Source organism: Aptenodytes patagonicus, chromosome 6, assembly GCF_965638725.1.
Source record: "Aptenodytes patagonicus chromosome 6, bAptPat1.pri.cur, whole genome shotgun sequence".
Taxonomy (NCBI): Eukaryota; Metazoa; Chordata; class Aves; order Sphenisciformes; family Spheniscidae; genus Aptenodytes; species Aptenodytes patagonicus.
This window is the reverse complement of record NC_134954.1, coordinates 1,890,862-1,908,144: the sequence shown is the minus strand read 5'-3', so window position 1 is coordinate 1,908,144 and position 17,283 is coordinate 1,890,862. Positions and strand designations below refer to the sequence as shown.

The window sequence follows — 17,283 nt, the reverse complement described above, 5'->3', positions numbered from 1 at the left end:
GATAATACGTAGGCAAAACGAAAGGGGACTTGAGCTGCTTTCTTCTTACCTGAGAGTATTGTGTGTGTATAGTCTGAGTATTTTTTTTCCTTATCTGATGGGTTTCGGGAAGAGACTTGACTATGTTATAGGATATGAAGTATATGGTAAGCTTTGGAAATACATCTGAGACTGTGGGTAGCTCTGCTTTTGGATAGGTGGACTTTTGACATTTTAAAATAAGCTACTTTTGTAACGTTAAATATTTCTGAATGTCATCCTTATTTCTCAAATGGGGCATGCAGAATCTTTATCCTCTGTTTAGAATCTTTGAACTAAGGAAACATTTACGCAAGTGCTGATTTCCTAATCTCTGTGGGTTTTCCTCGTGGTGGTTGTAGGGGGATGTACTCTAAGAAGGTAAATTCTAACTTCTGCCCGATGGCCTATGGGAGCAGGTCTCAGTCTCAGTAGCAATTTGTCAATTCATTAAGGGATGCACGTGTCCTAGCTTCCTGGTTAATAGTTTTGGTAGACTCCCAAGTTGCAGTGGTAGAGTCACTGTTACGAGTACATGGCCGGGTCAGAATGAAAACACCCATGTGGAGAAGCCCTGTCACCAGGTAGTGCTTTGAAGGGTTAGAGGAAGGTGTGTGTGCTTCCATGTTTCTCTGGATCCTTTGATCCAAATGGCCAGCATTCATGGAAGCAGAGCTTTGGGACTGGAGTGCTTTTAAGAATTAAATAGCTTGTGTGGGAATTTTGTGAACTTTAGACAACTATAGCTAAGGTCATGTCTTTTCATGTGGATATCTAAAATGCGTGAAAACAAAGATTTTCATCATAATTCTCAACTTTGGTTTCTCTATAAGAATGATGATTGTAGTATTGCTGTACCTACGAGGGCTGTTAGGAATAGTATGGGTTGCTTAAGCACCTTACATGGAAAATATGATGCAATGAAACATAGTTCTTGACAATCCGTAAATCTCAGTTGTGTATTTGTGCTCTCTTGTGGACTTCAAGGTGGGCTTTGTCCATACTGTCCGTTCTGCTGATAACCTTTTGTTCATGGCCTCGCTCAACTCTCCCCTCTGCCCTTATCTGGAGCTTGCCCAAAACGCAGACCTGCATTCAGGCCTGCATCCAAACAGGAAGAATTCTAGGGATGTAGATACAGGAGATATAGAAGCAGTGCCTAAATGGTCTTTTGTTGCGAGCTCCTTCTGCCTGTGCTGCGGGGCAGCTCTGACTGGAAAGCCAGGCGGCTTCAGGGCAGGCGGCCTGGACCGTCAGCAGAGCAGCTCAGCCTGGTACTGAAAACCAGAGTAGACGTTGACACCCCGAGTATAGCAATACCCAGAAACCAAGTGGATAAAAGAATAGTAATTGATTTGTTATCTAGACGGATTGTAGGATCAGGGCTCAGAACTTCCTGGATGCGTGTAGGAAATGTTTCCTAATTACGTTCGAGCAGAGTTGAGGGTGGATGAGGTTCACCATGCGGTCAGCGTGGAACTTACCTTGAAGGTGAGTGTGTATGGGAAGAACAAATTTGGGCAGTTAATTCTTTTTGGTCTGTTTGCCAAACTCAGATGCCAAGATACAACTTCAAACTATGATTCTCATGTGTCATACAAGCAGAAAGCAGATTATTGCCTTCTCTCTCTTGAGCTAAATCAACTTTCTTTTTCCTCATCCTTTTTGCTTAACTGCACTTACTCTTTCATGGGCAGCAGTGGGCAGCTGTTACTCTCAACTGTCCGCCCAGCCATTCCAAGCAGATAGGAGAGGCAGAAGATTCCTCACCTGCCCCTCACCACCTAACGGTGGTGTTTCCCAGTCACGTAGAGAAGTGTATATTATTCTTACAATTTCCTTTCTGACTGTGATTTTTATTTCGGGAGGTAGATCAAACCAGTGGAAGGGCTGGGGAATCTGAGTAATGCTTATGATACAGCCTGGGTTCTGCCCTTCGTGGTGTGCAGCTCCAGGAACTGTACCAAATGGTTCATTTTGTTGATTTTGTGTCACAGAGTTTATACTGAAAGGTTCGTAATGTTATACAAACGTGCGTCTCTTCCTCGCCGCCCCAGGTATTGTATGAGATCAGCTCAAAAGAACCGCCTGTATCTTTACCATTCTCAAAGTCCGTTTTAAAATCGTGTTAATATTTTAAAATGTGATTGTTTCCTATTCTTTTAATGAGCCCTGCGGAGAGGTGTATGCACATTCTCATCTATATACAAATAGCATGTTCTAGCCCTCATTAATCAAAATGACACTTTCTACACCCTCAAGTGTTTTCACATTTGCACATGAAGTGTGTTCCCAAAACTCTGTGCTGCCTGATTGATCTCTGCATTGTTCAATTTTCAGACCTACGTGTCTAAAGCTGGCTGAAAAGATACAAAAGTTGACTTCTGATGTGATTTCTGTAATCTTCTTTTGTAGAATTAGTATTACAAACCATGTAGAAAGTCTTTCCAAGTTTGCTTTTTGCATCAAGCTTGGCACAGACACGAAGGACCACATCCCGTCTTACACTGGAAAACACGCTGCTTACTGCCAAAGAAAGTGTTGGGAGACACTGCTGCTTTGGGAAAGCGTGTAAGAGAAATAAGTCTGTTAAAAACTGAGGAGAAGAAAGCAAAACATCCTTCAAGGCACAGGCTTGCCCCACTTACTGTGTTCAAACATTGCCTGTCCTAGGGCTCCTCTCCCAGCTGAGTGCCGTGGAACAGATATTAGTGGTGCTCGCATCCAAGAGGAGGATTTAAATTCAGTAACTTGTCCGCTACTAAAGAGCACAGACGACTACTCATTTCAAGACGTCCATGTGTGTATATGTAAACCAGACAAAGACCGCCTGAGGGAATGGGAAGCAGTAGAAAGCCTTTTTCTAGGCTTAAAGAACTGTGGAGCATATAGAAAACTCCCATTCATCCTTTGTTTTCTATTATTTACTGTACTTCTACCAGTTATCCCAAAGGCTGGGGGGACGGGTGTGTACGCAGGACCTGGAGAGGAACGTGAGTTTAGTGCTCTTTTCTAAAATATTTCGGTCGGGTTCTGGAGTGTCTGACCCCTGGAAGCACCTCTAGGTCCCCATAGAAGGGGCACTGCCATTATCTGACACTTTTTCTGCCTACATGGTGTGTGTGAAACACACACACGGCCAGTTTTACTGCAGCTTGTACTGAGGATTTCTTGACTGAAGACTCTCAAAAAAATTTGCAGAATTTCCTCTCCATTTTTTTATGGTCTGAGCGAGGGTATTTCTCGTCTGGCTCAGTTCTTTGCTAAAAGCCTGTCTGAAGATTTTTAGTAAAAGAAATAAAAATAATGTAAAAATAATGTAGAAATAAATACCACTGTGAAAGAGGAGGGGGTGGGGGTGGGTGGAGAATCTTGCCCTCTCCATCCCCAGAAGTACAAAGCATAGGTAGAACAGCAGAATTTGAGGAAAAATACTTCCCGATGTAAGTTCTTCACCTTTGTAAGTTTTTATTGTCTCGTCCTGCAAGAGGCAGGTAGTTTATGTCACCTTTACGGACAGCTCTGAAGTCTCTGAGAGAGGTTAATCTAGTTTTGGGGTGGGAAGCGCATCGACCGTGTGAGGAGCAGCAGCCTCTGACACCTCTTGTCTCGAGCTCTGACCCAAGTGGGGGTGCGAGAGGGAAAAACGCAACATCTGTGTAAACCTGTGCTGGTGTTCCTGGGGGGGGCTTAGAGCCAGAGATTATTAGGATTAAGAAACACCGATTTTCGGGTTGGTATTTACTGATGTTAATGAGCGGTGATGGAAGCGCTCGCCTTTGGACCGTTTTGTAACCTGCAGGTGTTTGACAGGACTTGCCTTGCCTGTAGCCGTGTAGAAGACTCGAAGCTTACCTGGAAGTGTGTGGTTTCGGCATCCAAAAGCGTAATTAGAGCTCCACCTGCACGTATACGGCCTACAGCGATCAAATAATGCAACCCCCCCCCCCGAGAATATCCATGCTTTGTTTATACTAAGCCCACGTGCGATCTCCGCCCCGTCCCCAGCCCCGGCTCCCCCTTGCAGACCATGAGGTGCAATCCACTAGCAGGGTTTTGGGCATTTTCCCCGTCCTTCCTCTTCAGAGAGGCCAGCTGGAAGGCTGTGACCGCGGCGGTGCCTCTTCCCGGAGCCGCTAAGCGGTCTCCCGGGCCGCGCCGCGCCCCTCGCCTGCTCCCGCTCGCCCCGAGGGCTCCGGCAGGCGGAGGGCGGCGGTGCCGCCTGCTCCCTTTTAAGAAAAGTTTGTAGGTGCCCGAGGGCGAGTTCCACGCGTGGGCGGCGGGGCGGCCCGGGCCGCGCTGCGGGGAGCGGGCGGGCGCCGTCTCCCGCGCCGCTCTGCGCCCGCTCTGCGCCCGCGGGGGCCGGGCCGGGCCGGGCCGGGGCGGGGGGAAGGGGCGTCGCCATCTGTTGTTAATTCCCCGGTCATTGGATTAGTAACCCGCGGTGATGAGATCAGCGGGATCGGCTTTCGCGAGGGGGCACGGCGCTCGCCGCGCTCCCCGGCTGCGCCGGCTCTCGCATGAGGCGGCGGCGGGCGGCCCAGGGGGAGGCAGCGCGCACAAAGCCCGGTAGCCGCCGCAGGCCGCCTCCCGCCTCACCGGCGCCCGCGGGCACCGGGCGGGGCTCCCGGGCGGCCCGGCCCAGCCCAGCCCAGCCGAGCGGAGCGAGCCGCGCCGCCCCGAGCCCCGGAGCCGCCCGCAGCCCCCCGGGCGCGGCGCCTCCCGGCTCCCCCCCGCCTCCCCCGGGGCAGCGGCTCGCCCTGGGGCGGCGGCAGTTTGCTGGAAGCCGGCGGCTGGGATCAGCCTCCCTCCCGGGGAGACTGCCGCGTGGAGGGGATAGCCCTGCAGGTCCCGGCGGCTGGGGTTTTGAGTGCCTTTACTTGCCGTTCGCGTCTCTCCCTCTGGATTCTCTTCCTGCTGGCGTAACGGATCGGCAGAGGTGCTTTGGGGGGTTTTTTACGGTAAGTTCGCGATGGGTGGGTTCTAACGCTCGTGGGAATTCTGTGTTTCGTTGCACAGTGTGTAGAGGCGAGGTGGTTTTTTTGAACGGTGCTGGTTTTTAAGCTGGTGTTTGAAGAAATACACTTCTGAAACGTTTTCTGGCTTATAGTGAAATGTTTTACGACAGAAATTACTTTCCTGAGCTATAAGAGGGAATTATTTCTAGGCGTTAGGTAGCTAAAGATTTACGTTTCTTATAAACTGAGTTTATCTGACTTTGCGCTGGTGAAAGCAAAATCTCTTGCCTAATGATTGCCACAAGCTAATATTTTACAGTGGTTACTCGGTGCTTTTTCCGGCAGTAAAAGCTAGACCTCAGTTCAACTGTTTGGGCAGGTCTGAAATACTAAACGAGCCTCTCGGCAAGCCTAAGAGGCGAGCTGAGCCTTTGTCAAGTCAAGCCCGAATTTGTGTACGAGACCTGGGTTTCAACAAAGAAAGGTATTGACTGAATTTGCCCCGACGGTACTTCTGACGCCTCCCAGCCGGGCGGTTGGGTTTGCTCTCGGTGGTCGGTCGCTATTCCTGCAGAAGGACCGAGGGCTGGGGAGCCGAACGCTGCCCTCGCAGTCCCCTTCGTTCCTGAAGAGAGGGGCTTGGGTGTCAGGGCAGCCAGGGAGGTTGATGTGGCAGCGTCCGTGCTGGCAGCAAATCGTTTCTATTTCTTTGTGTTTAGGACTTGGAGTGTAGACCGCTACGGGGGGGAGAGCGTCCTATACAGAGAGGTGGCCAGCTACTACTTCAGTCGCTGGTTTGATGTTGGCTGCAGCCCTTCGGTGCTTCAGTCATAACTGATATTTTCGCAGCGCTCTGTTTGCCTTTGGTGACAGAAGCAATCCCTGATAAGATATCTCCACGTTGCAAAAGGATCAATAGAAAGGATAAGAAGAGCTTATCCTTCGGGGGAAAAACAGCCCCAAAGAGTTACGCCTGATGCTTGTGGCTGAAACTGGCCTGGCTTGCACGGCGTATCTCAAAAGATGCTACATTTTTAATGTTGGTTTTCTAACTAAAGCAGCCCGTCAGGGACATGAATATCAAATTGCCGTTAGGTTATTTGGTGCTGCTGACAGAGTAATGCCAGATACTGTATGTTCTCTTAACAACAAGCGGAAGTTTTATAACTGGCTTTGGTAATGGAAGTCTGGTCTTCTTGGTAGCTAATATGCCTCAGTGTCTTGCTGCTGACTCTGGATGTCCTTGGATGACCGTCCTGTGTCTCAGTGTCCCTGCCAGGGCTGAAGGGAGGCCCGGTACTTCCCTGCGTCACAAGGATGATAAAACTTCACAGCTCCGTGCCTTGCTGAGGCCCTCATGTGGGTGTTGCTCTGGAAGTATGTACTGGCACTGTTAGGCTGGGAGAGCCCTGTGCTCACACCGGTACCATCCTACCGGTGCGCTCACTGGTCTTCTGTTTGTCTTTGCAAATGTCGCTTCAGCCAGCTTTGAAACACCAGGCTTCCTGTTCGACAGGCTTTGGGGCTTGGGAGTAATAAGGCAGTGCCACCTTTCTGCAAGGAGCTTCTCAGAGTTGTGAGACTTTTGGTTTTTCGCATAGAAGCACAACCCTCCCCTAGTAAAGTACTAATCGAGTATTTTGCTTCTTGAAAGAACCAGAACTTCTGATTTTTGGTTTGACCAGATTACAGTCATCTTCGTGACTCACGTTTGTGCAGCGTAGGAATTTCTGAACGACAGGCCATCTCTCCTGCGACTCCACGAGCAGCAGCTCGTTAACTTTTCAGGTTCATTGTTGCTGTGTAAACTTCTGTAATGGATTTTCCATGTACCAAGAAAAATCGAGCAAGCTATTTTCATCTCGTTTTCCTTCATAATCACTGTTTGCTCCTCTTCTGTCTGTAGGTCACTGTCTTCGTTTTGTGGGGAAGGAAAATAATTTTCCCAGTGGAACTCGATGCCATGTCACAGGATTCCCTGTGATGGTTACTTTGAGTTGGCTTTTCTTAATTCAGACAGCTGGAGACTTTTCCTTTGGGGAGCTGTTTTGCCCACACATTTGAGGCATAGTGACAGCAATTGAGGAAGAAAGCAGAGCATGGTTTTCTGAGATGTTAATTGTTAAAAATACTTGGGTAAAGTGATTAGCAACTTTGTGTTAGATACCCAGCTGTCCCATCCCCGTAATTCTCCTTGGCCAAGAAGAAGAGGGTAGAAAGAGGGATGCCTTTACCGGATTCATGTTCTGTAAGCCATGCTGCATTTTAGCTGTCGTCTCTCTTTAGCCTGCTTGGCTGCTCCCTACTGCTGCACTGACATCCTTTACTTGATTCTTTTTGCGCTGGGGCAACATCACTTCAGTGCAAATGTGAGGCTTTCAGAGTGCTTCCAGGCGTGGTAAATCCCAGCTTGAATAATGGTAGCGCAGAGCAGCCTTGATACTCACTTCCATCTCCTCCCTTGGTTAGTGAGATTAAATGCACTCTTCTTCTTAATAGAATATCCATGTAAAGGAAATCTAGACGTATTTTCATTTTAGCAGGTTTCCCAGGATGGCGGTTTGACGTAAATGTTGCTGGACTTCATAAATCCTGGCTTAAGGCCAAGGCAAGACTGATGGTAGAGGGGAGCAGAGGCTGGTATTGCGGGGGTGCCTGACGCCATCCAGGAAGCAAACTTGGGCTCGTGGCTGGAGCAGTGAAGGGCTCCACGCTGGCAAAACTCTTTAGATGGACGCAGCTAATTTACTGTAGGCTTGCTGAGCTGTGTTAATACAGCACATGACTTGAGGCTAATGGAGATGTAGGCCACACGTGTTGTCCTGGGATCTTAAAGTATTTATTAAGCCATTTTCTGTGATGAAGGCAATGCTTAAGGCTGCCCGTTGAACAGCTAACCAATTTTTTTGAAGTCAAAACTCAATGTAAGGTTGCTATGTGTAGCTGAATATTTGCTGATAGTTCTGGAAGTTACTGTTGTTGGACTTAACTGTTTGAAAAACTCACCAGACCAGATAGCTACCTTGCCCATGTGTATCTTCCGTGAGATTGTGTACATGCTTGTGAATCTGTGTCACTCTGCAGCACACACATCCTTCAGGGATGGCTTAAAGCTGTCTTTTTAACATGCAATTTAGGCGATTGAGAACTCTGTTAGCTGACGTACGGCCGTCCTGTAGGACGGGATGATAACACATGACGCGCTTCCTGGAAGAGCAGTTTATGTCTTCAGACTTCTTTGACTTTACTCAGCTTATGTTCATGTTGTTTGTGGTGGCTGGTTGGCTGGGGCACCTTGCTTATTTGCTTTTTTGCTTTGAAAAGGTGCGTGTGGGTCACTCAGACGGTTGGTAGACCGTATCCTACAACTATGCTGGGGTGCGCCACTCCAAAAGGGCTGAATCCAGAGTTTACTAATAACGAACTGTTGTCCTTTACTTTGAGAAAGTTATTTTGGTACAGTGTTCAGGCTTGAAGACAGCTGTGTACTTGACCTCTGCTCTCTGCGGGGTAAAAGTATTTGAAATGGTGGGTGCTATCTGAATCCCGCTTTAAGATGATGTCCGGTATGATGTCAGGAAATGCCTTTGCCTTGCCTCAGCTGCTTGCAGTGCTTTACAGCCCGCGGTCCTTTAGGTGGTATAGTGATAAAATTGGGGTTTGGGTTTTTTTTGTGTGTGTGTGGAAATCTGACAGTATAATGGGTAGCATCCACGACCTAGCAAGGAAAAATCCTTTCCCTGAAGAGATTTAACTTTAAAGCAAAGCTTAAAGAAAACAGCGTGCCCCGGTAGCCTTGGTGGCAGCATGGAAAAATGCATCAAAGAGGAGAGCAAGAAAAACGTGGCTTGTGTTTTGGAAGCAGTGCTGCGTAACAGAGAGCGGTGCTCGTGGGGTGCCACGACTTCGAGCTAAGAGCTGCAGTTGCAATTTGACTGGCAATATTTGATTAAAACCTGATGGCTGTATTTTAGCTACCTCTGCTGTATTAAAGACTGGGCCTGTCCATCAGGAGCGTTGGGTAGAGCTCACTTCTTTCCTTCCTTTGGTTGCTTTTGGACCAAAAATGGAGTAGTGACAGGTACTAGCCTATTCAGGTACGTGTAGGTGTATGTATATTTATATTTGGGTGTGTGTGTCTTTTTCTAAAAGAATGTCATCTTTGCCTCAGAGGCCAATGCAGTGCAGCTCCTAATGTGTGTAGCGATTGAAACGCGGAAATTTAACACAATTTGCTGTGTTTTGTCCATAGCAAAAAAAACGCGTGAGGGAGTTCCTATCTGTTTTTCTTCCTTAGTAAGAAATGAAGTACCTAGGCTAAACGTGGGTGCTCAGCTTTGACCTAAACCTGTTCATACCGAAGTCACTTGAACTTAGGCCAATGCTGAGCAGTATTTTGTTTAATTTTTTGCTTCACTCTGCTTATTCTGTGTATCTTTGGGTTGAACATCACTGACTAATCCCGCTCATGACTGGTGTCAGATGACAGGTTTTATTGTGTTGCACTGCAGAGCGCGGGTGACTTAGCAACTTTATCTTTGAGGATTTGTCAGAGGCTGAAGTGACAAGTACGCTTTGGTGTGCAGCACGAAGCGCGGCAGTGTATGAAATCCATCTTTGAGCTGATTGCAAACTAATTCTTTCAGAGCCATGTAGCAGACTCTCCAGTTGAGTTTGCTTTCTTGATTTAAATATGTGCATTTCCAAAAGCTCGTTCTAATTCTGCCTTTCTCACTTCACCCCATCGCCAAAGCCTGGCGTGCACTTGTCTTCTGTTAGACCGGGTTGTCCCTTTCTACGTTAACAATTCCCAAAGAAGATCTCGCAAAGGGCTTTTGAGAGAGAGAAAAGATTGCCTATGCTTACGCTCTCTGGTCGGAAGAATGAGGATGTCCTTCCTGCAGAAGCAGGTCCGTGCCCTGGAACCCAACCAGGGTCTGCACTGCAATAGCTCTGTCTCCTGGCCCCCCCCCTTGGTGGGGTAGCTGCTGAGCTTCCTGCAGGTGGGCTAGGCAGCCGGGAACAGCTCTGTCTTGAGGCTGCAATAAAGGGCTACAGTAGGGACTGCTGACTTGCACTTTGCTATTGTATTTCTTGGGTAGTGTTTCTGCTTGGTACCTGAACGCAGCAAAGCTCTGTGTGAGGGGGGAAGAGTGAGGCCGGTACCTACAGACCATTCAGGCTCCTTCTACACCTAGCAGAAGCAGCTACTTCATGAGGCTTTTGGTTTTTCTCGTGATTAGACTGCAGTATTCAGTAGTCTGAGCAATGCTGTTTCCATTTCTTTTTAAATTCAGTAGCCTTTGTTAAAAGTGGTGTTTCTTGAATATTTAAAAATTGGCTTAGGTAGAATTGCTCTTTCAAGGGGGCGTTAATCACGTGAGAGCACTTGCATAGCTTTAGGCATGGGAAAAGGTGGGGTTTTTCAAAACTGCCGAAAGGTTTAGGTACTCAATTGTCATTTAACTTTTACTGTTTCTCCTCCATCTCTTCTCCAATGAATGCAGAAATAAATTCCCTCCGGTGGAGGGCTACATTTTTCATTAGATATTGGAGGTCATAATTTTAAAAGAAAGCCTTGTTGCACAAAGTATTTACGTCAGTAGTACGTTTCATACCGAGAATGTACTGTCCACAGAAACCCCTGAGTGGTGATCGTAGGCATGGTCATGATCTATGAGTTTGTTTTTCTTTCAAAGTATTCTGAAAAATAGTTTTACTAGGGAGGGACAGAAATGGCTTGGAAGAAAGTTGGCTGTTGTTATCTTTGAACACTGACCTATTCCCCGAAATCTTTAGCTTATTTCATAATTAAACTATTTCTGATAGAAGCCACGCAATGCACAGTTTTGTCAATGATGACTGTTATTACTTCACAGGTGAGAAAATGCTGCGACAGTCAAACTTAGTGTAGCCAAGGAAATAGATTAAGTGTTGGGTAAAGGGAATTTTTAATTCAGAACTCTGTTTTGTAAGTTACTAGCTAAATTATAAAAGGTTTCTTGTTTTGAGAATTACTTTAAGGGTAGCTTGGACATACAGAACAGTCCGGGGGCCAGTACTGATACTTCTGAAACTTTGTTTTCCAAGTTAAATATTTTCGACTCCGTTTCCAGAATAAGCTCTGCTGTGTTCCTCGCCAAAGGCTGTCATGTGCTTTTGGCAGCAGAATCATTGTAGTGTTTTGAAGTGAATAGTTGTTTTAAAATAAAGTTCAAATATTAATTTGTCCATTCTAGTATTCCTTGCTCAGTGATGTCATTACATATTATTCTGTAGCATATCCTGTATTTGACTTCATTTATGTGAATTGTTGGCCCAAGTTAAAAATGATCCCTAAATTCAATGTGGCTAATCTGGGGATTTAAGAGTTAAAATTGAAATCTGGTCTTTATGGCATTGTTTGTGTTGTATTATTTGCTTTTCTGGCTGAAAGAGACACTTGGCTGAGGTTAAAAAAAGCCCATTAAAATTAAAATTTAACTACTCCATTTGTTTGGTTATCTTCAAAGTCTATCCTTATTTAACCTGTAAAAAAGATTGACTTGTGTGCCACACATTTTTTCAGATGTGTGGCACATTTGCACGTGGAATTGAGTATCTATTCCCCATGGTTTATCACTGGTCTACTCGGACTTAAATTGAGGACCTCAGTGTGTGCTGCTAGCACGTGCTGAACTTTTTCAAGGCCCTGGGAATATTTTGGGGCTCCAGCTAGTTCGCTTGAGCAGGGTCGTTATTTTACCCTTTGCATAGGAAAGAAGCAGCAGCATGCCCCTGGGCACGTGTTAAGCCTGCGACTGTTGATAAATTCTGAGCTTTTGACGGTTTCATCCCATGCTTTAGCCAAGTCCCTGTCTGTGGAGCACAGCAGCTAGGTGGTTATTTTGGGGGTGTGACCCCACAAGGAGGTTTAGGTGCACGATGTCGTCTTGCTTTCATAAATTATGATGCAGCATAAAGAATATTTTCCCCCTTGTTGCTGAAAACTGTTGTCCAGCATGTCAGAGATGACAGAAGTTATTTGAACTAAAGATGATGACACATCAAAGTGTATAAAAGACAGCAAACATTGCCATCCCGTCCTCATTTTGACTGAATTGCTGCGTATTGGTGTTACACCCGGTTTGTGCCAGCTATTGGCTGTGTCCCTGCGTTTCAGTATCGTCAGTCTCTGATGCTGTTAACATCTGGGTAATACTGACTGTGATATTCTCACTTCTAATTCAGAGTGTACTGATCGTTCACTAAATATTTATATAGTCCTTGGTTTTGATGTTGCAAGATAAAAAGGGTGTGTTTTCTATCATCTTTGGTATTCAAAGGCAAATAATGCATTGAGGCTGCTGATTATTTAAAATGATTAAAACATAAAATAAAGAAGTTCCTTTGTACTTTGGTCAGTGCTGACGTAACTGTTTCCAGTAGTCTAGAAAATCTTACCCGTAGTTCATTAATGGCTTGTTTAGACTAAAATGCAGTGCAGTGATCATCTACCAAAGATGTGAGAATGTGCTCAGGAAGGATTTGTTACAACATGTATCGCATCTTATCCTTTGAGGTTTAAATATAACAAAATATATTAAACAAGCATGAGCATGAGACCTGGAATATGTACTGGTTGTTCTTGAGTTTCTTAACGTTCATATTAACGGTATGTGAAGCAAAATGTGTGGGTGGAGAGAAGGAAGGGAAGAGAGGCTCACCTGTACAATAACTCTCCCGGTAGCCGTGTACTGAAGCGCGGACGTAGCGGGAGGAGGGAAGGAGAGGAACATTCAACAGCACACGTTCTTGGAGGTGCACCCGGAGAAAAGGTGATTAATTTGTCAAAGGGACTAAGCTTAAGTATTCATCAGGATTTGAAAATGAAATGGGGAGTGAAAATAGACTTCATAGGCAGGGTACACAAATGAAACTGTCGGACTTGCTGCAAGATACTTCTGTGGTGCTCACGCTCCTGTGAGAAGTCAGCACTGACATGGTAACGTACCTTCCCTCGCCTCAGTAAGCTGCAGTGGGATGGGAGAAAGTGCGTGAGGCTGCTGCCTTGAATTCACCTCTAGGGATACAGTGGTCCTTCAGTTTACTTTTTTTATTTTTCAGTGAGCCACCTACAGCATTGATAACTGGCGTGCGTTTCCTACTCTTAGTCCCTGTAACAAGAATCAACAGTTTATTTTTATGGACATGCACCTCTTTCTAGCAATGTTGAATGATAGTGCAAGAGAAGAAGAAAATCCATACGTGCCAGGCCTTCTCAATTGGACTGCTGGAAGAAGACACCAAAGGGAAATTCAAGCTGAAGTGATCAACACTCCAGGGACGTGAGGCTGACTGATGAGCTAGCTTTTACTGCTGCACTCCATCCACATCCTGCTAATAGAGGGCGTTGGAGCAGGAAGTCTTAATGAATACAGAAGCCAACCCGCTCCCTTTACTCCCTTTATTTTTAGACTTTGTGTTTTCCCTGTGGTAAAATAATTTGGAACTCGGGGGAGCTATGCCCGAGGTAGGGCAGAAATGCGACCTAGTAGTGAATGCTGCCTGGTGTGCAGTTACTCAGGAGATGAGGGGGGAGACTGTTTCTCTTTCCCTGTAGCTAGAGGTTGCTGCGATTGATTGCTTGTTGGTGTAACGTAATTCCAGCGCGTGGAGGCCTGGCATCCTGTTTGCTTCTGCATTAATTCACTATCTTCATCCATTTGCAGAAGTATTTTTCTTTTCATTTTGGGTGTTGGAAAGAGTGGGGAAAACCACTGCCTAAATCTGGCGTCTAAATTTAGATGTCTGAATTAGCAATGCAGGAAACATAGTGGTGAGTGTAGCAAGCAGCTCAGTTCCTCCGGAGCAGTGCTGGCCAGACAGACAGCTTGGGCACTTAACTCATTCAGGCACCTAAACTGTGCAGAGCAGGCATCTCTTCACAGCGTTGTGAAAAATGTGTGTGGGATGCTTCCTCTGGGTATCCTTGCACCTAGGCATAGCTGGCACTTTAATACAACTTTCATCACAGAGTTCCCACTGAAGTGGTCTTCACAACGGATTTTCTGCTTGTACTTTTTTTGATCTGAATATTTGCATGTAGTGGTTTCTGCTTCCACAGCTGTTCTGGGTTTGGTTTCCTAAGTGGTAAGAAATGTGGTATGCTGAAATCAAAGCCGAGCCTGATAGTCTATTGTAGAAATGTAATTGTAAGGGAAAATTCAAGCAGTTACTGTATTACAGCAAAGATGTGTGGGTCGATGGTCTTGGTAGAATTCAGTTCTTGCGTTTAGGTCTCTTATGGTGCAAGAAGAAATTTTTATTACATGTAATAATTAGCTTTTGAAATAAAGGGGATTATCTTTCATTTTAATCACTCTGCGTTAATAGCAGGGAAGAAAAATCATTGTTTTATAAGAGCCCTAACTCTGTTCTCAGTGTTTTCTAGAATGACATTTTAATTGAATTTTATATTTATGGGACTGATACTTAAAACTTGTCATTCTCGTGGGTTCTTACCTGTTCCCCCACTGTATATTAATCAGTTGTATTTTTAAAGAGTGTAAGCTTCTGTCCTGCTCATCTTACTAAACATTCATAAACAATTTTTTGTGAAGAGAATTACACATTAAAAATGACCAATAGAAGTAGTAACTCTAATATTCAGCTGCACTTCTCTTGTTAACACGAAGCATTATATACTTGCATTATATCCAGTATGTGAATAGCTTGTAAATAAATAACAAAAGTAGGTTTAAATTTCATGCCTGTACTTAGCAGAACTAATGGATGGTAATCAGCGTAATGGCTGATGATAGATTGTACTGTGCCAGCAGGGAAACTTGCACCCAGAAAAAGTAACACGAGATGAGGAATGGCTAGAGACTGGTTGGTGATGCTTTCTTAATTCCTTCAATTAACTTGTTTAAGCAGCTTAGCTTAAATAAGCAGAATTTGTGACTTGGAAGTTCTCCCATGTAATATTTTCCCATTGCCTTAGGAATTAATTCCTTTAATATTTTGTCTGTGTAAAGCAGGCAGCCTTGGTTGCTCCTGTGTCTTGCACAGACATGAGATGGTGTATGCTTAGTATGAGAGGCACACACAGGGGTGGGTTTTTTCCTCTCTGCAATTGGATCTAGGCAGAAGTCATAAATCATAGTGATTTCTGCACAGTGCAATTGAATGGAGACTGACTACCTTATTTTTCATTAGTATTGAAAGTTCCCCCCTGCTTAGATCACTGTGAATCCTTCCTCGACAGAGAAGACCATGCCCTTTTTTCCCCTTTGTCTTTTACTCTACTTCAGAGCTGCGTTTTGTGGTGCCAGGTTAGCTCCGAATGCCATCCTCTGATACCCGAGGTGGGTAGCTGGTATATCTATGGTAGAGCCTGGCCAAAGCAGTGGCTGAGGAGATTCTATACGTGGGATTCTTTGTTCAAGAACGCTGTGTGCCATGTTCCAGTTACAGCATTTGAAGGTGCATTTTCTCATTGCTGTTGGGTGTCTGTGTTGGCTGCAGCTGTGGCACAGTTCACCAGGTATTTTTCCTCCTCCACTCGCCAGTCGAGTGGCTGCTCTTGTATTCTTCTGACCACCGTTTTAAGGCAGTGGTTCCCAAGCAAGGGAATTGCTCTCAGGGACCACTTTGGAGTGTAATTAAGCTTCCTAGCTGTACCACCAGTGTCCTCACCAGGCAACCTGGTACATCCTCTTTCCTACCCAAAGGCTTTATCTTCACAGTGTTAGACAGGGGATAGGGATAGGGATGGAAGTTAGAAGGTAGCACAGGGTTCCTGTCCATCTCCCTCTGCTTGCTTTCCTCGAGGATGTTTTCTCCCTTTCCGGTAAGAATGGTGGTTATGTTGTAGTGTCCTCTATTTTTCAGAGCACAGAAAAGCGGCCTGAGATGAAACCTGATGGTACTGGAGAACTCACCCATTAGTGACTACTGCAGTGCAAACCTAGGGTTGACTTTTGGGTATTGTGGTAGCTTGGAGCTCTGTGTGGCTCATCTCCCATGGCCCGACAAATTGTTGATTTCCAAATTACAGGTCTTTCCATCTGGTTCTGGCTTGCCCTCCCAGCAGGAATATGCCCTCGGTTCCACTGGTACATGGCCACAGATTATTTTGAACAGTTTTCTGAATAAATACAAGTATTTTTTCAGTATTAGAAGTAGCGGTGTCTCACATAGGTTGTCTTTAAATCCATGCAGTAGCTTTGGAAATGGGGATCTGTGGTTATAACTGGTTTGTTTTTTTCTTGCAAGAATTTCAGAGAAGGCCCTGACGCTACTGCTACCTTTTCTCCTCCCCTTGATTATACTGTGCTAGTCAAAATCATTACATAAAAGTTTTGATAATTACTGGTGAGTCTGTAGATTGGGATTGAACCAGGTATCTGCTACCTAATGAAAGGTGGTGGTTGAGTGTGCTTGTGTGATCTTTCTCTTTCCAGCAGTGCCAGGTGGGCTGTACTTGCCTTAAGAACCTCTGCTGTGGCGTTGGAGGTACATGTCTTAAAAAGATATTAAAATACGAGAAGAATGAGTATTTTTTGGTGGTCTTATACATGCATTGGTTTCTCCCCCTTTCTCAATGTTATCCTGTTGGTTCTGGAGGTGTATGAGATTAATTCCTTCCTTTTCTTTCTCCTCTAATTTTGGAGAAGATTTAATTTTATGTCCATTGCAAAATGGGTATTTACAGGACTTAATTTTATCCCAGTGGTGAGCTCATCTGCATCATAGAATCTAAATTTAGTTAGGTGAATCCCACCTGTGGGGTCTGGTTAATATTTGCAGCTGATTTTTGTAATTTGGAAACAAGTGGTCTTTCAGGAATTGGAGTGGGCCAGCGCCCGTAGAGAAAATGGGAGCAGCATCCACTAGCAATTAGGTGGATTATGAAGCCTCTGGAGTGAGGTCAGGAAGACTCACATGGAAAAGAGCTCTGAAGGTGGGGGAGAGTCAAAGCCTTAATTCTTAAGAAGAGAAAACCCAACAGGGACACACAAATAAAGCCTTTCCTTCTGTTGTGCAATGAGATGAGTTTGGTGTAGAATCTTGTGTCTCAATGACTAATGAAAGCCAGTTAGCTTTTATAAACCAGTCTTGCCTAATTGTAATTATTTTGGGGGTGTTTCAGCTTTTTGTGAATAGTTGAGTCCTAATATGAGAGCGGATTTAAGTCCATTAGGAAGGCTGCATGATTAAGCAAGCCACATGTGGCTTCCCAGTATTAAAGAAGCTGACGATGGGATGTGCAGGGAAAGGAGGAGGGGAAGGGGTGGAACGGAGAGAGAGACTGGAAAGACCG

The 17,283-nt window shown here is 45.4% G+C and overlaps 1 protein-coding gene across 1 annotated transcript in view; it reads left to right on the top strand.

Annotated features, from left to right (window-relative positions):
* Window positions 1-4,801: 4,801 nt before the first annotated feature.
* The window catches only part of SPSB4 (splA/ryanodine receptor domain and SOCS box containing 4), an 89,504-nt gene continuing 77,022 nt past the window's right edge, over window positions 4,802-17,283 (top strand). Inside the window, exon 1 of the mRNA XM_076340620.1 lies at window positions 4,802-4,979. The gene's annotated coding sequence lies outside the window, so the exon portion shown is untranslated. The remainder of the gene's footprint in view (window positions 4,980-17,283) is intronic.